A 21,771-nucleotide genomic window follows, 5' to 3' on the forward strand; every position below is an offset into this window, starting at 1 on the left:
ACGAGTGTCAGGGACCCTGTAGTATCTGTCTGGCTTAACAGGAGCTGGAGGTAAGGAGTCAGGGGTCAGACTAGACTCTGAGAATACATCATCTACAATGTCTAACACAGGTGGAATAGCTAGAGGCCTGTGTTGAGGTAGTAAAAGGAAGTCTCTGAGCCTTTTCTTAGATTCTGAAAAATCTTGGCTCTCCCAGTGGAAGTGCTCCCTCATGGTATGCAAGGTTTCCCCAAAAGAGTAGTCCTCAGGAGGAGAAGCTGAAGGAATTGATTCTTCAGCATCAGAATCCTCATAGGGGGGAAGAGAATATTCCTGATCAGAAGAGGAATCAGAAGAAATGGAAACCTGATCTGAAGATTCATAGTCTGTCTCTTGCCTAGGCCTCTTATCAGGAGGGGAGTGGGAACACCTGATCAAGGTAATTAAGTCTTCGGCCATTTTGAGCATCTGTTTTTTGGGCATGGAGGCCTGTCCATGTGGCTGGTGAACTTGTTTATTTGCCTTTAATGGTGTTTTAGTCTTTGCCTTTGAAGTTGGTTTAATAAAGAATTGTTTAGGTCTGAATACACCCTCAGAAGCCGATGCCTGCTCAGCGGCTCCAGACCCATCTGAGGGAATAATCTTAGAGGCTCCAATACCTTGAGTTTCCAGCGGCCTGGTCGACTCCACGTGGGAGTTGGTAGTGGCCTGCGACTCTAAAGTAGCTGGCATCAGGGGCTGCGAAAGCACCTCACTGGGAACCAGCGACTTGCTTAGGAGAAGCTTCGTCATCGGTTTTGGACCTCGGTTGCCTGTCTTTTTTTTTCTTTGCGTTTTTTTGTGAACTCCAGTAGTTGGATGGCTATCCGACGACATTGTATAATTAAATCTTTGCCCAAAATAGCTTAATGCAAAATCATACCGACACTTAATAGTGCATTGGTTAAATCTAGCACAAAACCGACAACTAGAAATGTTGTGGTCAGGGCCTAGGCAAGGAATACAGTAAGAATGAAAGTCCTTATGAGGTATTTGCTTCCCACAAGAAATGCAATTATTCATTTTTTCTGACATCGGTCTGGAGCAAGAAAAAAGTTTCCTCAATGGGGTACTTAGCTTTTAATGAAGACTTCGGATTTGAAACTCGAACACAAAAATCTCAGGAGTCGGCCGACCGGTACTTGCGAACTGCTTCTGCTTCGGGCACCGCGCAGCAAGAAAGACTGAAGAAAATGGTGTCGGCTGCATCTTTTATACCCCTGACGACCTGACATCAGGGAAGAAGCGACAGCAACTGGACGCAGGACCCACAACTTTGGAATTCAGGACGACTGAGGGCAACCTGCCAGCAGGATAACCCAAATGTAATGACTGCAACAGTGAAACACGAAGAACATCAGAAAATCTGACCAGCTATTTATTTCCTTTTCTTCAGTTACTTTAAGGAGTCCAGTATTTAAAGTTACTATGGCTAAATGGCTTAAGGACTGTATCACCTTTGTTTACAAGAGAAAGGGACTCCACCCACAAGGACCTGCAAAAGCTCATTCAACAACAGCAATAGCAGCATATGCAGTTTTTCATGCCAGAAGTTCTTTAGATGATATTTGTACAGCAGCAGCAACATGGACATCTCCTCATACCTTTATTATGAATTACAAACTGGACTGGTATCTAGGGGACGTGCATTCATTCGGCTCGATGGTGCTCAGGAATATTCTTCCACGAGACCTCCCAAGATTCAAGTAGCTAGGGACTCTGTCCCACAGACAAGGATTATGTGAACACTGACATCATCAGATAACGAAGTTATGTCTTACGATAATGTTCCATCTGTGTTGTTGATCTTCACTAATCCTTGACAGTCTCTTCCTCCTCCTTCCCCCTGCCTTTAGAATTCTTGGTGGATCACATCTTCCGAAAGATTGGCTTTCATAATAGGGACACAGATATGGCCTCTCATCTATTATTTCTTGTCTGTCACTATTGTTTGCAAACTCAATCTGAAGTAATTTGGTGAGGAGCATTGTGGGTAGAGCTTAGCTTGAGAATTTTGGAAGGCATGAGCTGGAATAATGGCTGAAATCGGTTCTGTGGCTCAGAACCGAGCCCACAGTCAAGGATTAAATGACGCTCGACAACACACACGGAACGGTATGGTAAGATATGACTTCTTTTTTTCCTTGCATCCTTCCAACACACCCTTCCTTACCAAAACAGCACAATAATAACCACTTAGGAAATAACTCTATTAAGCTGAGACTGCCAGAAGCCAAAGATGCTCTAGGATACATTTTAGAGCATTTCCCAACCTGACAATGATGTGAGTTTCAGTGGAGAGAATGTCCACCAGCAGGATTTAATTAAGCCAAGGGAATTATATCAATGGTAGATATTTAATGAAATTGTGAAGCCTGTTATTTGACAAAACACCGTTACTATAACCAGAGGATTTTTGAATTTTAAAGGTGATATAAATAAGAGAGTTACTATTACCCATCTGCTTTATTAAGTACGTAAGATTACTGCACTAGGTTTTGTTAGTTTGAATGACATGTTACAAAATATCAAAATATAATAACTTGTGGTTGGGGCCCCCCAGAACCAGGGGGCTCCCAGCAACCACAAGGTTCACAGGTGCCTAAAGCCAGCTATGACTGCACCCTACAACATACAGGAAACATCCCTCCTTAAAATAAATAAAGCTGCACCTTTGGGGTAAAAATTAATACCCTGTTGCAGTGACCCCATTCCTGTGATCAGGACTTTGAAATTAAATGTTAGAATTATGTAATTTGACCAAATATCAGTTGGAGAAATCACCTCCTCCCAACTGTACTATGTTTACTGCAAATTATTCCAGAAGGAAAATATTGGATTTCAACTGCAAGTAAGCATAATGTTAAAGAAATAACGATTTTCATCATTCTTTCATAAGAGTGACTGAAACATAATCTCACTTGAAAACATGCACTCATGCTACAGACGTTGTTGTGTGCAACTACAATTAGCTATCACATGACCAGCAGTTTACTGCCAAAAAGTTATTGTCACTGAAGCAGTTCAGTGAGAGATCTGTTCGAGACCCCCCCCCCCCCATCCCAAGAGTTTTTTTTTTTTTTTTTTTTTATGTGAAACAACCAGCAATCAGCACTATGCAAAGAAGAACCTGCAACAATAGTGGATAAATAATTTAATCCATATAGATATATTGCACAAATATCTGCAAGACCACAAGGAATGAAAAGGAAAGACAAGTTTCAGCAAATTGAAAAGCATTTAAATCACAGCTTGATTACACTATAAATACATTCCATCTTTTTAAAACTATATGACAACTTTTAAACAATACTATTAAATATTAAACATGGTCATTCAACCCTAATTAAAATAAAGCCCCCCAACCTGATAATCCACATTTTTTCTTTCCTTTCTGGCCAATACTTCATGAAGATATCCTCTATTTTCAGTTACATAAAAATGTTGTCATGTCCTATAAATATAAATACTGCTATAGTATCAATCAACTTGTATTTAAATAAAGCATGATTTTCTTTCTTACATTAGTACTAATTATTCACACATACAGACATGCTTTAACATTCTTGAAGTTTTACTCTGTATAACGGAGAACATAATAGATAACAAGATAAATCACCCAAGTACTCAAACACGTAATAAACTGCCTAATATCAAACTATAAATTCAGGCAATATTAGACTCCGGTGCAGATTCAATAAAGTCTACATGAGCTTCTAAAACCATGCGCGTGTCACGATAGAGCACAGTTTTGTATTCAGCAAGTGGCTCTACACGGTGTGTAGAGCTGCACAAACACGGTAAACACTGTAGTATGCTAATTACAGCATAAGCAGCTGAACTGTATGCTAATCAACCAATCCATGAAGGAGGAGCTATTCAGCAACCTATAATGCAACCATGTAGACTCACTGATGTTTTCCCCTGTGAATTCCAGAACCTACTGAAATACAGCCGAAGAACAGAGTCTACACAGAAAGAATGTTAGGGGCTGCTGTTGCTTTAATTCATGTCCAAGTGCAACAGGCTGAAGTCTATGCTGCTGCTGCTAACAGACTACGGCCAAGAAGGGGAAGAGTTTTCAGACCCTGTTTAACTTATCACAATCTACATGAGGTGGAAATTGTAGAGCGCTATAGGGCAGAGACACACACACACTACAAGGACTCTACAACCTCTTTAGTCCTTAACTCAGACCAAGGGAAAACAGAGGGGAACCAATATCGATAGAGGCACAAGAATGTGTAGCACTTAGAATTTTAGCTAAAGGAACCTTTCAGCGAACAACAGGGGACATGCTGGGGGTGCCATAGGCATCAGTATCTAGGATCTTCCATCAATTCCTGAATGCTGTGCTCCAACATGCCAGTGACTACATATATTTTCCCCACACACCTCAAGACATGGTCACAAATATGCAGGAGTTTTACCCTGTAGCACACTACTTTGAAGTACTGAATGAGACAGATTGTACATATATGGAAATCAAAGCACCACCTGCAGAACAGGGAAGGGTTTACATAAATAGAAAGGGCTTCTACTCCATTAACTGCCAAGTTGTGTGTAACACTAAGGGAATCAGCTTGAATGTGTGTGCTGGCAACCCAGGCAGTTACCACGACTCACATATCTGGCACAACTCCCAACTGTATCAGATGTTCACTAGGGTGATATCCCACAGGGTCATTTACTGGGGATGCAGGTTATGCACTGGAACAGTGGCTGATGACACCCATCAGAAATGCATACACACCCACTGAAGAATGCCATAATGAGGCACCTACTCAAACCAGAAATATGATAGAGCGTGTGTTTGGGTTGCTGAAGTTGCGGTTCCGATGCCTAGATACATCTTGGGGAGCCCTACAGTACAATCCATGCACATGTACTGAAATCTTCACCGTCTGTACCATGCTTCACAACATTGTCATGAGAAAACAGCTTCAGCAGAATCAACAAGGGAAAGGGGAACACATCCTACCACCACTGGCAAGGTTACCACAGCCACACGCAGGTGAGGAGTCAGAACGGGAACTAGTAGCTGCTGTGGGTGTAGGCAGATGTAGACATTGCTTGGTATTCTATCAAAATTCCAAATGCAGATGCTCTTCAAACGGGACATCGGATGGCAGAATTTCAATTGCTGTGTTGCTGACTGTCGGTAGTTCATATCAGCGAATGCCACTGTGCATTCGCAATATGACGTCAATCTAAGGACTAGACATCACAATACAGTGCAGACTGGGATATTCATCCCTTTCCTCACTGTAGTGTGATCTTGGAGTTGTAATATATAGTTAGCAGGGGGTGCCCCCCTGCGAAGACGTGATGCAAGTTTTGCACAGTATTTTTTGTGTTTGAGATTAACGTTGACTCTGTAGTTGTCGGGTATGAGTTGATGTTGTGAGCAGACTTTATTTTTCATTTGCACATTCCTTTCGTGTTTATGACCGGGTATGCAATTGTTTTGTGAGATTTTGATAGTAAACCGGCATGCTTTGCCCTCACATTGGCTAAGAGGCAATGCATAGCACACTCACTCACCACCTAAGGGACTAAAACTTTCATCCTACGCACATACATATAGTAACGTTGATGCCAGGCAACTCTCACAACCTTTACCTACCCATGTAATGGCTGTGTACTCCTAGCATCAGACATCAGCCCTGAACCAAAACTGAAGCAACTGACAGACTTATAAGGTAAGTGTTGAACCTGGAACAGAACAAAAAATGTGCAATACAAACAAATGGAATAGCCTTGAATACTGTTACTTGGTAATGTAAGAAAGTAAAAGGTGGCTGATTTTTACAGCAACAACTTCAAGATGTGGCAGCAGTGACTTATGTAAATACTTGTGTCCTCTATCAAGTAACAGGCCTCAGGCATCAAAGATTCACACATTCATACCTCTCAAAAGTATTGATGGTCACCAAATATCCTCAGTCTGGACTCACACTTTTGTACTGGCAAATGACTAAGGAGTGAAGTTAGAAATTAATGACACACATTTCAGTTTCAGACTTCAAATCCCTCAGAAAAAATCCTAAAAATACTAATGCAAAAACTGTTTGATTCTATCAAATGTCTCTAACTTTGTAAGTCCAAAATATTTAAAAAGTCTCCCTATTGTTCAGCCTTTGTCCCATTTATGGCTTGGTCCACCTTTTTTGGCTGTAAGAGTGTGGGTGGCATGTACACATTACAAAAACATGTAAGAAAACAGTAACAAAACCGGAAGAGGACCCACCAACTCCTGTAGTTAGAGCACGAATAACTGACACTGTTGTGCTGTAAATCAAAGTCCTGTATCCGACTGAAAAAGTCTCATTAAAAGCAGGTTTGCAAGTGATATAGATGCAGATATTCCTCACGGAGCCAAATGATGAAAACAAATTTATTTCAAAAACAGACAAAACAAAAACAGATTCAATCACGAGCGCTTTCGCCCGGTCTTACCGGGCTTTCTCAAGTGTGAATGAATAAATAAAAAGGACCGGCCTTTATAGAGCAAGTACGTTGTCCCAATTGGATAATTCATTAATACATCCCCATAATTATGATGGGTTGAATGTAATTAATCCAATATGTGTTAAAACATTCAAAATAAAAATGTTTAACTCCCTAAAGTCCGTTGTAAGGAAATGCACTCTTCAAAACTTGTTTGACTACTACTAATACTCTTTAAAAATAAGTCGGCCATAGTTTTTTAAAAAATGTCAGTCACAATAAGATAAAATAAAATAAATAAAGATGCTGCTAACAATTTGAACTTATTTGAAAATAAAATAGTTCAACTAATACTTGCCAAGTGGCCTCATTTATAATAAACTTAGTATGTGCTTAACCAAGGATGTTGAAAAAGCGATGTTTAAAAACTGCTTGTTTGCCATAAACAAACATATTTGATATTCCAACTCACACAAAACCCCTTTAAACAACACCATAAATTGTTTAAAATCCTAGGACTGACTAAGTACCTTTGAAAGGGCAAAATGTACAGAATAAAAATAAAAAAATGAACCTTAAAGCACTTCTGGGGCATCAAAGCATGCTCCTTTTCTTTTTTAATACTGGTGCCAAACTGGTGCCTTCATTTAAACCAGGATGTCTTGTTGCATTTAACTGTAACTGCCAAGTGAGTTCCTTAATGGCCAGCAAAGTTTCCCAATCCCCCCCTCTTTGATCCTGCTGTATTTTGACAATGATGAAAAACTTTATGGCCATTTGTGGACAAGTCAACGAATGCCTGTAAAAGGCATTTGTGTCTTTACCTTTACTGATGTCATATTGATGCTCATATATTCTACGTTTAAGAGCCCTGTCAGTTTTGCCGACATAAAAAGCCGGACAAACTTGACAAAGGCCAATATAAACCACTCCTGTGGTATTGCATAAAAAATGACCTTTGGCATGCAAAGTTATGTTTCTTGCCCTGATACGTACTTGAGCCCCCTGGAGAATGCACTGGCATTGATTACATTTTCCACATTTGAATGTTCCATTATGTCCAGTTATGCTACCATTCAGCGAATTTAACTCTGTAGTTAAATTCCTTTCAAATAACCCTTTGAGATTGGTGTTAGTTTTTTTGACAAACCCTATTTTTGTGGGAACAAGCCCTGAAATCTCCTCCTGCATGGTTACCATCGGCCACAAATTCCTTATAGTTCTCTCTATAATTGACGAATCCTCAGTGAATGTATAGAAAAAATTATTTTTGAAATTTGTGTCCGAAGCCGCTTCTCTTTTGCGAATTTCAACCTGTGTGCCTAATAGTGGGGAATATTCCTGGTCCCTTTTTGATATATTGAAATAATTCCTCAGGGTAACCTCTATCTAAAAATAACTTTTTTAAAAAATCAATTTCTTGTGAAAATACTAAGTTAGTGCTGCATATTCTTGATGCCCTGATGAGATGCCCCTTAATGATGCCCTTTTTTTGCTGTAAAGGGTGCCCACTCTCAAAATGCAAAAAGCTGTTAGAATAAGTAGGTTTACGAAAAATACAAGATATTAATCCCATACCTACAGGATTCTTGTATAATTTGACATCTAGATAATGCAGCTCTGTATTACTTACCTCAAATGTAAATGAAAGAAAATCAGTGGAATTATTTAAATGTTGCATGAATTCCTTCAACTGATTTTCTGAACCTCCCCAGAAAATACAAACATCATCCAGAAACCTCCTATAGTGCTTGATGTATTTCTTCCAACTTGTTGAGTGTATGTGGTCCAACTCCCATTTATGTAATACTATACTTTAAGTCCGTGGCACATGGTGCTCACATTGCTACTCCACTTTTCTGTTTAAAAACTTCCCCATTGCAGAACAAAAAATTGTTATTTAATACAATGTCCATAAATTCAATAATTAAGTTAATTAAGTTGCTACTTAATTTAGTTTCAGTGGCAATCATATGTGAAAACCATTCCATACCTTGATTGTGGGGAATACTGGGGAAAAGTTCAACTATATCCACCGTCACCATCAAAAAATTGGAATTGTCCAAGTCAGTGGGTATGTTGCTTAAAAATTCCCATGAATCCCTGCAAACATATGGTAGAGAAGTTGTATATTCTTTTAAATGCTGGTCTATAAATATACTTAATGGTTCTGTTATGCCGCCAGCTCCTGCAACTATGGGCCGGAATTTCAGTGGGTCTAAGCCCTTGTGCACCTTAGGTATTCCAAATAAGGTGGGGGTTCTAGGCTTGGGTACTAGTAAATAGTTGTATAATTTTTCATCTATGCAGCCCTGCATCAAATGGTCGTATAAACCATATTTTATTCTGTCAACCGAAATATTTAATTCATTTTGAGATACTGGTTCATAGATGTCATCATTTTGCACCATGTTTTGCAAATAGTTCTCATAATCATGCTGAAACATTAGTACAATTCCCCCTCCCTTGTCTGGCTTCATTACTCTTATGCGCTTTTTCCTTATGTCCTGCATGATGTCCTCAAAAATACGTGGAAAGTTGGTAGAGGTGTGACAATTGTTACTCCTAAAACTTTCCCTCCAAATCTTTTCCACCATTTCTTCAAATATTTTTAAAGAAGGATGGGTAGGTGGATTGAAAGTGCTACTTCTCACTAATGGGGTGTCCATTTGCAACTGTTTTTTAAAAAATAAAGTTAAATTGAGATTTCTGATAAAGCTTTTAAATTCTATCAACAGTCTGGGAAGGTAACTGTGCTTGCTTGGAACAAACTGCAAACCCTTTGTAAATAACTCAAAATGATTGTTAGAAATAGGTAAGTCAGTATAATTGTAAATATAAAAATTATCCTTGTTAAAAATTTTACAACCATGTATTTCCTCTTCTACTATAGCGGCGGGGGCAATTAAAATAACACTGTGCATACCGCTTATTTGCGCCCCCTCCCCCATGCACGTTGTTGATGATAACTCGTTGTCCCCCCTGGTCTGCCCTGGGGGACCTGAAAACCCTGTTGCTGATTAAACCTGTCCCTCCTTGCAAGCCGCTCACTCCCTCTAGGAGGGTCCAGAGTAGTTGTTTCCTCATCTTGGTTGTAATTGTTAAAAGTGTTAAAATTATTGTTGAAATTGTTATTGAAATTATTAGAATCATTATGCTCATAATGTTCTACATCATTTCCTCTTCTTTTAAAAGGTGTTGGGTATGCTATCCCTTGTTTGTATTCATTGAGGTCCCGGTCTAACTTTTTAGCCTTTCTGTCAAGTACCTTAAAGCAATGCATGTCAACTTCAGCAAAAGTATCATCATATTTCTTCTTGTACCCCACACATTTTTCATTGTCAGTGATCAACTCATCTAGTTTTGTAAGCTCATTTAAAATACAGTTGGATTTGCATTTATAGTCATTAATCATCAATTGTACCATCTCCAGGCCCGTTCTATTGAAAAGTTCCACAAGTCTCTCATACAAGTCCGAACCCCGGTGCGCATTGTTTGGGAATCGAAAACAACGCAAACCTTTAGGAATTCTTTCAACCCTAATACATTCTCTTAAATAGTTGATCTCCATTTGAGTGTTTCTATAAGCGTAAAGTTTTATTTTAAACACTTCAAATTTACTGTCTAAATGCTCAAAATTAGCGTCCACGGTACCTGCTTTCAGTTGCGGTTCTTGCTTAGCCCATGCTTTAAAATTAAATCCACAGTCATTTTTGTTCGGATCCTGCTCGTTTGAGTCCACACCACTACCCGTACGTAGCGACCCCGCTGACTTGCTTGTAGCTCCCTTGTCCTTAGATGCAGATGCGCCCTTCGGCTCCTTCTGCCGTTCACGTCGGTTGGAAACTTCCACGATTTGTTGCTGATTGCAAGGAATGGAGCCATTTACTCCATTCATGGATGATAAAGATTGATTCAGTTGTGTTAGTAGAGCAAGTACCTGGTTGAACTCGCGCCTGGTTACCGGCGCATCATCCGGTTCCTGTTGTAGCACGAGAGGCGTGCTCTCAAACCCAGGATCCGATTGGTCCTCCGCCACCCTTCAGAACCAGTAAACAACGAAAAAAGAAGTGCAAATAACAAAAACGGAAGAGGACCCACCAACTCCTGTAGTTAGAGCACGAATAACTGACACTGTTGTGCTGTAAATCAAAGTCCTGTATCCGACTGAAAAAGTCTCATTAAAAGCAGGTTTGCAAGTGATATAGATGCAGATATTCCTCACGGAGCCAAATGATGAAAACAAATTTATTTCAAAAACAGACAAAACAAAAACAGATTCAATCACGAGCGCTTTCGCCCGGTCTTACCGGGCTTTCTCAAGTGTGAATGAATAAATAAAAAGGACCAGCCTTTATAGAGCAAATACATTGTCCCAATTGGATAATTCATTAATACATCCCCATAATTATGATGGGTTGAATGTAATTAATCCATTATGTGTTAAAACATTCAAAATAAAAATGTTTAACTCCCTAAAGTCCGTTGTAAGGAAATACACTCTTCAAAACTTGTTTGACTACTACTAATACTCTTTAAAAATAAGTCGGCCATAGTTTTTTAAAAAATGTCAGTCACAATAAGATAAAATAAAATAAATAAAGATGCTGCTAACAATTTGAACTTATTTGAAAATAAAATAGTTCAACTAATACTTGCCAAGTGGCCTCATTTATAATAAACTTAGTATGTGCTTAACCAAGGATGTTGAAAAAGCGATGTTTAAAAACTGCTTGTTTGCCATAAACAAACATATTTGATATTCCAACTCACACAAAACCCCTTTAAACAACACCATAAATTGTTTAAAATCCTAGGACTGACTAAGTACCTTTGAAAGGGCAAAATGTACAGAATAAAAATAAAAAAATGAACCTTAAAGCACTTCTGGGGCATCAAAGCATGCTCCTTTTCTTTTTTAATACTGGTGCCAAACTGGTGCCTTCATTTAAACCAGGATGTCTTGTTGCATTTAACTGTAACTGCCAAGTGAGTTCCTTAATGGCCAGCAAAGTTTCCCAATCCCCCCCTCTTTGATCCTGCTGTATTTTGTCAATGATGAAAAACTTTATGGCCATTTGTGGACAAGTCAACAAATGCCTGTAAAAGGCATTTGTGTCTTTACCTTTACTGATGTCATATTGATGCTCATATATTCTACGTTTAAGAGCCCTGTCAGTTTTGCCGACATAAAAAGCCGGACAAACTTGACAAAGGCCAATATAAACCACTCCTGTGGTATTGCATGAAAAATTACCTTTGGCATGCAAAGTTATGTTTCTTGCCCTGATACGTACTTGAGCCCCCTGGAGAATGCACTGGCATTGATTACATTTTCCACATTTGAATGTTCCATTATGTCCAGTTATGCTACCATTCAGCGAATTTAACTCTGTAGTTAAATTCCTTTCAAATAACCCTTTGAGATTGGTGTTAGTTTTTTTGACAAACCCTATTTTTGTGGGAACAAGCCCTGAAATCTCCTCCTGCATGGTTACCATCGGCCACAAATTCCTTATAGTTGTCTCTATAATTGACGAATCCTCAGTGAATGTATAGAAAAAAATTATTTTTGAAATTTGTGTCCGAAGCCGCTTCTCTTTTGCGAATTTCAACCTGTGTGCCTAATAGTGGGGAATATTCCTGGTCCCTTTTTGATATTATTTCTTCTTTGATAGATTGAAATAATTCCTCAGGGTAACCTCTATCTAAAAATAACTTTTTTAAAAAATTAATTTCTTGTGAAAATACTAAGTTAGTGCTGCATATTCTTGATGCCCTGATGAGATGCCCCTTAATGATGCCCTTTTTTTGCTGTAAAGGGTGCCCACTCTCAAAATGCAAAAAGCTGTTAGAATAAGTAGGTTTACGAAAAATACAAGATATTAATCCCATTCCTACAGGATTCTTGTATAATTTGACATCTAGATAATGCAGCTCTGTATTACTTACCTCAAATGTAAATGAAAGAAAATCAGTGGAATTATTTAAATGTTGCATGAATTCCTTCAACTGATTTTCTGAACCTCCCCAGAAAATACAAACATCATCCAGAAACCTCCTATAGTGCTTGATGTATTTCTTCCAACTTGTTGAGTGTATGTGGTCCAACTCCCATTTATGTAATACTATATTTGCGTAAGCCGTGGCACATGGTGCTCCCATTGCTACTCCACTTTTCTGTTTAAAAAATTCCCCGTTGCAGAACAAAAAATTATTATTTAATACAATGTCCATAAATTCAATAATTAAATTAATTAAGTTGCTACTTAATTTAGTTTCAGTGGCAATCATATGTGAAAACCATTCCATACCTTGATTGTGGGGAATACTGGGGAAAAGTTCAACTATATCCACCGTCACCATCAAAAAATTGGAATTGTCCAAGTCAGTGGGTATGTTGCTTAAAAATTCCCATGAATCCCTGCAAACATATGGTAGAGAAGTTGTATATTCTTTTAAATGCTGGTCTATAAATATACTTAATGGTTCTGTTATGCCGCCAGCTCCTGTAACTATGGGCCGGAATTTCAGTGGGTCTAAGCCCTTGTGCACCTTAGGTATTCCAAATAAGGTGGGGGTTCTAGGCTTGGGTACTAGTAAATAGTTGTATAATTTTTCATCTATGCAGCCCTGCATCAAATGGTCGTATAAACCATATTTTATTCTGTCAACCGAAATATTTAATTCATTTTGAGATACTGGTTCACAGATGTCATCATTTTGCACCAAGTTTTGCAAATAGTTCTCATAATCATGCTGAAACATTAGTACAATTCCCCCTCCCTTGTCTGGCTTCATTACTCTTATGCGCTTTTTCCTTATGTCCTGCATGATGTCCTCAAAAATACAATGGAAGAAAACAGTACAATTAACAAAACAGCATTATGAACACATATATTCTAAGCACTAAGTCAGCTATGCTGAGCATCAGACACAAAGCTTATGTATCTTTGAATCCAAAAGATTGAAAACAAGGACATATGGCACAATTACCATCACTTGCACAAGGTGTTGTGGGGGTACAGGAAGCCTACATTGACACAAAAGGTAAGTGAGTGCATGTCAGAAAGACAAACAGGCAGAAATTTGGATAAAGTATCAAATGGCCACCGAGACAGAATGAGCTTTAAACCTCACGACCAGACCATGTAATGTTGTGTGTGTCTCTATGTGCACTTCAGGTGAAACTGGTATGTGAGTGTCTGCAAGAACACAGCCAAGCTCTGTGCTAGCTCTACATCTTGGTATATCGGGCAGGTGTGAGCTATGCATGGTAGAAGTGGCAGCTCATCCTCGTCATACCTGACCATGAGAACTGGCTCTGCCAGTAGTTGCACTGGCATGTCCACGCCCACAGTAAGATGCACTGCTGCTACCTGAATGTAACTACTGTTTGCTGAGCAGGCTCTCCTCATGAGTACGCCCAGGATCGTGACCCCATGGCCTGCCTCGTATGGGCATGGACACTTCAACCACGGACGAAACAGTAGAACTACTTCCACTATTGTAGTGTGATTTGGCATGGCCAAGTTGGCTAACATCAGATGATGTGGCTGGCCTACACCTATGTGGATGCTGACCCCCTCCCAGCAGACATTCCATCACAGACATCACCTATTCCAACGTATCATTCATCCAATCCACTGAATCGGGAACATGGTGGAGGCAGTCATGCATGTCAGCCTGTGCCACATCTACAACCCTAAGCATTTCCTAGGAGGCCCTACTGGAATATGCCTGCGCCTCCATGACAGCCCTAAACATAAGTTGAGTGGCACAGAAAAACACACCTGGATCATCTGGAGGATGCACAGCAGGCCTCCACTGAGCACCCCTAATAACCCTCCTGTCTGGCACCTTGCCCACACTTTGGCTATGGCCTAAGTCTACAGGTACTGAAGCCACAGTAACCCACTACCCTGATCAAGTGTCTCACCTCCACCTGTTCAATATCTGAGGGCTCACTAGAGTGGGTTGCTGTAGGCCTACTAGTTTTGTCTGATGGAATTACAAGGTATGGCTGAATATCAACCCAAGTGTCAGTCTCAACCTCTGCATCCCCCAACTGTGCCTCTGTTTGACCACCATCATCATCAAAGTCTGCAGATACTCTGACATCAGGTGGCAAGAGTCCAACATTACCCACTGTCAGAATCACCTGTGCTAATAAGCAACAAGCACAGGAAAGAAATTAATAGCTACACTACTACAGTTCAATATATGCTAACAAACTAACAGTGGTGCCACTATTACAGACAGTACAGCAATACACTAACCCCCACATCACACATACAGCTAAAATACGTATTTCTGTAAACTGCTCATTAGTACTGAAATAAAAATGTGTGGCTTACCTTGTGCAAATGACTCCCCAGTTCAGAGGAAGAATGGTCCTGGAAGAAGTTAAGCAAAAGGTAAGGACACCATCATCACAATTAACAGCAACACAGGGGATGACAACATTTTTTGGCTTTTTATATGTCTATTAACATGCATCAGAAACTTGGATGACACATCTACCCCAAGTTCATGTGCAATGAACCAGAATGTATTAACTGTATCCTCCCAAAAAAATGGTGAACAAACCGAAGTATTGCTGTCAATATTCTACTATACAATAAAAATTTAACGACTGACAACAGTTAAACATACCTGGAAGCTCCTCCTGGGACATACTTGCCTCCCTGAAACAGCCGCACCAACATTCAATCACATGTTGTTGTGAACTTTCTACTGAGCTCTATGGATCCCTGACTGTGGAAAGGAACTCTTCATTTGGTGACAGTTGTGTCTCTATAGCAGGCTCCTCCCCCTGATAGCCATCTGTCCACAGGCCACCACAGCTGCTCTCCTCCGGGCTGATGAAATAACATTACTGGCCCTATGACACACCTGATCATTGTGCTGTGGTCCCCAGCAGCATTCACATCTTCCATTATCTGCTTCCAAATTTGGATTCTTCCAGACATATCCCCATAGCCTCTCTCAAGCAGAAAGCCACCATGTTGCCTAAAGGCTTGTAGAATAACATATTTCTCAGGGTCACTGAGGCTAGGCGAGAGTTACCTCAGATCTCGTTTGCCGCTACAGCTTCGAGGTTGGTTTTTCTACCGGTTCCTGGTAAGTACTATTTCTTAGTGAAATCAGTCTTTAAAAACCCCTTTAATTTAATATTTTTTACTTAGTTTTAGTGTAGTTAGAAAACTTTTTATACCTTCCCAAAAATTTTCCGTTTTTTTCCCTCAAGAACCTTAGGTTCTTCCCTTGGGCCTTTTGGCCTTTCCTTCCCTAGTGGAGTGTGTGTGCATTATTTTATTAAAATTCTAGCACTGTTTTTTATTATAAGTTAATTTTGACAGGGTGTAACTAGTGTGTCTGTGTGCGTGTTTGTGTACACCTGTTATATCAAAATGTCTAAAGAAGCAAAGGTCTCCGGATTCAAGAAGTGTGGGGATTGAGATGCTTGGGTACCATAGTGCTAGGTGATATAAAACAGAAAAGGATAACACACACAAATAGAAGTCCTGCTTCGATATAATACATAAGGAAGTATTTTTTCCAATATTACCCACGGGAGAAAAAAAAAATCCAAATATATTCAAATATAACAAAGGATTTATGTGGTTTTAATGGTTACCTATTACAAAATCGAAGTTAAGGAACTTCGAATACCATATGGTCGACACCATATGATCGAAGTTCTGTAACTTCAAAATTAAAATAAATAAATAAATAAATAAAACTAAGGAAACGTTCCCTGATGGGTTAAAGCAGGGGGGCAAGCCCCTCTGCACCCCCCACTACTTAAATATACCAACTCCGAGATCGCACTTTAAGGAACTATGGTGCGGAAAGGGAAGATTTCCCTTTCCTACACTGTAGTGAGATCTCAGAGTTGGTATATTTAAGTAGCGGGGGTGTGGGGGGCACAAGGGGGGGCTTGCCCCCCTGCCTACACCCTCTACTTTTTCTTTTTTTTATTATGTTTATTTTGAATAGTTTGAATTTTCAATTGTTTGATCATTAAAGGCCGACCTTTAGTGATTCGAACAACTGAAAATTCGATGTTCCAATAGGAACCCAGTTTTAACATATCACAGTCAGACACAAAGCAAGGTTGGATCCAAAACTAGGGGAGTAACAACAGCAAAGCAAACCTCTGTACAAACAATTTTCTATGTACCAGCACAGACATGGAATTTGGCTCCCCCACTCTCAAAGCAGCAAGCAAATGTAACAAATAAAGGAATGAGGAACTTTCAATGAATTGCTGCAACTGCTATCAAAGACACTGTCCCAATATCGTGCACACATTTACCACAGAACATTCATTTTGATGCAACTGACAGTCACTTGTACCCGTGGCAAGCACTACCCTTGAGGTATCTATGGGCCATCCTAGAAAGCTAACATCCCTGTGTCATTTACAATACAGAATATTTATATTTCACAGAAATCACAACAGAAGAGTGTAAAGAGAAACAGTTGTAACGTTTAACACTTGTGATGAAAGTTAATAAGGCTGTGCATCCGTGAAAGTAACATGCCCTGACCAAAATACCTACACCTATCAGTAAACTTCTAAAACGTGCACAGAGATAAAAAATAACATTTGCTAATGCATATATAAAAATATTTTCTAACTGACATCTGAGCATATCCAGTATCTAGCTTAAAAATGCAATCATACCTTATCAAGATTAATAGTCTGTGCAGATAAGTCCAAAGTAATAGCAATCTTCAAATGTGTTATCCACATAAACAAGCATCCTCACCTTCAGTTTCCCTAGCTACACAGTTACTTTTTTATAGTGTACATTCAGGGCTGTGAGCACGGTGAAGATACAAATCAGGTGTGAGCTCATTAGAATTGCTGAATCCCAAATTCTTGGCTCTGTGTAGCAAATGTAATCATAGTGCAGGAACTCCCTCAATGTTTATTGCTATTGGACTGCAACTGTGAATGATTACTCTTAGGGAGAAGGAAAACATAGCAGCAATTCAGACTCCCTAACCTCCAGTGGGTGTGTCAGACAGGTTACACTTACAAAGTATAGAAGTAATTGTATCAATATTTTAAAAGTAATTAAGCAGCACATACTTTACAGTTTCTGTTCAGTAACCTCTATCCTCCCCTGCATTGGATGAAAACTGTATTTATTTATTTCAGTTTGATGACTGGGGAAGTCCACTGGGCCAAGAAGAGCCCATTTTCAGTGGAGGCCCATGGAGAAAAGCTCCAGTAACAATGACAATAACAATATCAGTAACAAATATTTAACAGTAATAATAAAAAACATGCATATCAAACAGAACATGTAAAACATGAGGATAGTACAATTAGCAAAGTATGAAGAAATACACAAACGTGTATATAGAGTATCTGTAGCAATAGCAGATATATATTCAGTATGCAGATATACATTCTATAAGCAGAGTAAAACTTGATAAGAATGTACAGATGCAGGATTTGTGCGTCAATGAAATGATGGGAGTTCAGAATGAAATATCAGAGATGACTTTCAGGCATAGGATGTTGTCCAATGCTAGGGTAAATTAATACACAAGAAGAGAATGCTTTTCATGCTGAGGGTAATTTAATTACATAAGAAGAGAATGCTTTTGGCATAGGTTGGTAGTAGAGCCGGTAAGCAAATAGCTTTGTAAGGAAATACTACAAGCACACAGGGAATTCCATAGGAGAGTCATTTCTAGGCAACAGTAAGAGTATTTACATGGATGTAAAATAGCAGATAATAAGATGAGGGTAGAAATGCAGACCCGCAGGTAATAGCATGAGGGTAGAAATGCAGTTTAGTAGCGAGTGTAATGTTATGTAAGTTAGGAGAAAGGTCGGATGGTGGTAATAAGCAGATTTCAGGAGTAGAAAGGGAGTGTCAATAGGGAGAGGCTAATGAGTTCAAGTAGGGAAAGAGCAGGGGCAAGTCCATTTAGAGGAAAAGTAGAAGTGTAGGAGGGATTTGAAGTTGGAGAGGTTTGGAGTAGTTCAAGGGGGGGGGGTTCCAAAGTTTGGCTAGGGAGCATGAAAGCAGGAAGTGGCCTGGGGGCCAGGAAGGTTTGTGGACTTGTAGGAGGTTTGGGTTTTCAGATCGTAGTGGGCAGTTTGGAATATAGGGGGGTTAAGATGGTGGAGAGAGGAGGACAGCTGGGGGTTAAGGTGGTGGAGAGAGCAGGACAGCTGGATGGCCTGAAGATAAGTTTGTGGGCTGTGGTGAGTTTTAGAAAGTTAAGGTAGTTCTAGCCATTGTAGGGATTGGAGGGAGACGCAGTGATGGGAAGAAGTTTTGGAGTATGTGGTGAATTTGCCTATTTTATTGTAGCGGGATTCTAGTTTGGACTGTGATCCAAGTTGAAGGTTGGTGAGCAGGGGAGCACCATATATGAGAGAGGGGAGAAGGTAGGAGGAGGTGAGGAAGTGATTGTGTTGGTACAGGAGACTTAGTTTTTTATTTATTTTTTTTTTTTATGGCAGTTTGAATATGGATGTCAAATTGTGTGTGCTCATCAATGATGACCCCAAGCAACTGTGTGTGTGATACAATTTCAATGGGGGTGTTATCCTGCCTTAGTATAATGAAGGAGGCATTGTAATTGGTGGAGGCTCTGGAGGTGATGAAGATCATTAGTTTAGTTTTGGTTGCATTTAGGGCAAGGTGGTGGTTGTGCATCCAGGTTTCTGTTTTAGTAAATGCTGACTGTGTTTTTAGCAGTAAGTCATAAGGGGAGTCAGCAGTGCAGATGATTGTAGAATCACCTGCATACTGAATCAGAGAGGTGTTTGGGATGGAGTGGTGGTAGTTGCTGATGAATATGTTAAAAGAGTAGGGAGCCAAGAACAGATCCTTGGGGGACGCCAGTGGGGGGGGGGGGGGTAGGACGGCAGAGATAGAAGATTTCCATTTTACAGCTTGATGTCTTTTGGAGAGGTAGCTGGAGAACCAGGCTAAGTTAGAGGGAGATAGGAGTATGGGGTGGGAGATGGTGTCAAAAGCTTTGGATAGGTCAAGGAATAGGGTAGATACTAATTTGCCAGAGTCGTGAGCATGGTCGATTCATTCTAGGAAGGACAGAAGGGCAGTGATTGTGCTATGGCCAGGACCGAAACCGTGTTGTGTGGTGGTAAGGAGGTTACTGTGTGTTAGACATGACATCAATTGTGTATGTATACATTTCTCCATGAGTTTTGATAGTGGGGAGAGGACAGTGATGGGCCTGAAATTGGTGGTGTCATAGCTTTTACCTCCTTTGTGGAGTGGAATGACGAATGCGTGTTTCCAACTTGAAAGGACATGGGATTCTTTGATACACCTGTTGATTAGAATGGAGACTGGCAGGGCTATGCTGTTGGCAGAAAGTTTCAGGTGGAGTGGGGGTAGATTTGTCTGGGGCAGTACTGCAAGGTTTTAGCTGGAGCAGTAGTTTTCTATTGTGCTTGTGGGATGGGGTTGAGGTTGAAGATGGGTGACTGTTGTGTGCTGGCAGAAGGGAGAGTTAGGAGGGGTATGTGGGAAGGAGGTGGTGAATCTGGCTATGCAGTCCATGAAGAAGGTGTTAAAAAAGTGGCTGTTTTAAGGTCAGTGCGGTTGTGGTTAGGGCAAGGGTTATCTTTGTTACCAGGGTGGAGGAGAGATCAGATGGTGTTCCAGAACTTTTTTTTGTTGGTGGAGTGCTCAGATTGGAGCTTGGTGTAGTATGATTTGAGATCTCTAGTTATTAGTTTTTTTTACAGTATTCTGGAGTTGTTTGAATTCTAACAGGATATTGGACAGTTTATTATTACAGTGTTGTTTCCATTTTTTGTTTCTTTGGAGCATGGTTTGTTTGGTTTCTTTTGATAGCTAGGGACAGATGATGGATTTGACCCTTTTGGTTCTGAGCAGGGCAAGGCTGTTTAATAGAGTCAGAAAGGTTTCATTAAAGTGGCTGATAGCATTGTTGAGGGGTAGGGTCTTTAGGGGAGACCAGTCAATTTGGTTTAGACAGTCAATGAATATTTGTGGGCTGAAATTAGAGAGGTTACAGGTTTGAATGTAGTGATGCTGCTTATGGAGTGTAGAAGGGTGATGGTCAGTGAAGGCTGGCAGGTGGTCACTGATAGGGTCGGGGAGGATACCTGAAGTTGAGATGTGGTTATGGTGGGATACTAACATCCAGTCGAGGATGGTTCCTAAGTCACCATTTTTGTTAGGTCTAGTAGGAGAGAGTGAATGATCTGACTGAAATTGAAGAGGTTGATTGCTTGAGAAGGGGGTTAAGAGTTGATAGTGGCTCAGTTAATATCTATGTCACCAAGGAAAAATGTTTCGTTTTTGATATTAGATGATAACCAGGGGAAGATGTCTTCTAGTGTTGGAATGTTGTTGTTGCTTGGGGGAATATATATGGCTGCTATACATACGGATTTACGATTGTTGATTTTTAGGTGGGCTATAGTTAATTCTGACATGGAAAATTTTGGAATGAGGTTGGTAAAAGGTGTTAGTGTGTAGGAGGAGGAGCAGATGATGGCTATGCCACTTCCTTTCGTACTAGGTCTATCATTAGAGATCATACGGTAGCCGGAAGGCAATATTTCATTATCTTTTATGTTAGGCTTAAGCCAAGTTTCTGAGATGGCAATAATATCAGGGTGATTATGCGAGAGCCAGGCGTGGAGGGTGGGGATTTTGTTACATAGGCTTTGTGCGCTAATTGTGATGAAGCAAATGGAATTTGTTGTGCTAACATGTGGGGAGGCATTGCTGGATGGGGAGTTGTTGGGGCTGGGGTTAAGATGGATATCACCATTCAGAGAGAGGGAGACTAGGAATAGTAGGTGTTTTATGTGATCTACAGTAGAAAGGAGTTTAAGGTAGGGGTAGAGGGTGGATTTGTAAGGGTGGGAGTGGTGGGGATGGTTGGGTGAGGGTAAGATTGGAAGGATTTGGGGCCTATAGAGTAGGGTGGTGTAGGTGGGATAGAGCTCTGGAGGTATACAGGAGAAGGGGGGGTAGGGGGGACTGTTGGATGATGGATGTGTAGTGTGAAGGATGTGGAAGTTGTGTAAGCTAGGAGAGGGTGGTTAGTAATGCTAGTAGTACTGAGCAGTGTAGGTGTGGGATGGAATACGTCATATTGTAGTTGCCTGTGTGCGTAAAGTGGTGTGGTATTTGTGGGAGGGGCATGTGATGACTGGATACTAGGAGTTGTGGGAGGACTTAGGGATAGATAAATGTGCGGGTAGTGGGGGCGGGTGGAAATTGGGGGCAGGATAGAGGAGCAGAGTGAGCCTGGAGGGCG

General features: G+C 40.3%; 1 protein-coding gene across 4 annotated transcripts in view; it reads right to left on the reverse strand.

Annotated features, from left to right (window-relative positions):
• TRIM13 (tripartite motif containing 13) overlaps positions 1-21,771 on the reverse strand; it is a 196,396-nt gene that overhangs the window by 127,197 nt on the left and 47,428 nt on the right. The window contains exon 2 of one of the 4 annotated variants that reach the window (XM_044071477.1): positions 14,826-14,864. The exons of the other annotated variants lie outside the window; for them this stretch is intronic. The gene's annotated coding sequence lies outside the window, so the exon portion shown is untranslated. The remainder of the gene's footprint in view (positions 1-14,825; positions 14,865-21,771) is intronic. 4 annotated transcript variants of the gene reach the window in all.

The sequence above is a fragment of the Protopterus annectens genome, chromosome 5.part0 (genome assembly GCF_019279795.1).
Source record: "Protopterus annectens isolate FY-2018-M chromosome 5.part0, PAN1.0, whole genome shotgun sequence".
Taxonomy (NCBI): Eukaryota; Metazoa; Chordata; order Ceratodontiformes; family Protopteridae; genus Protopterus; species Protopterus annectens.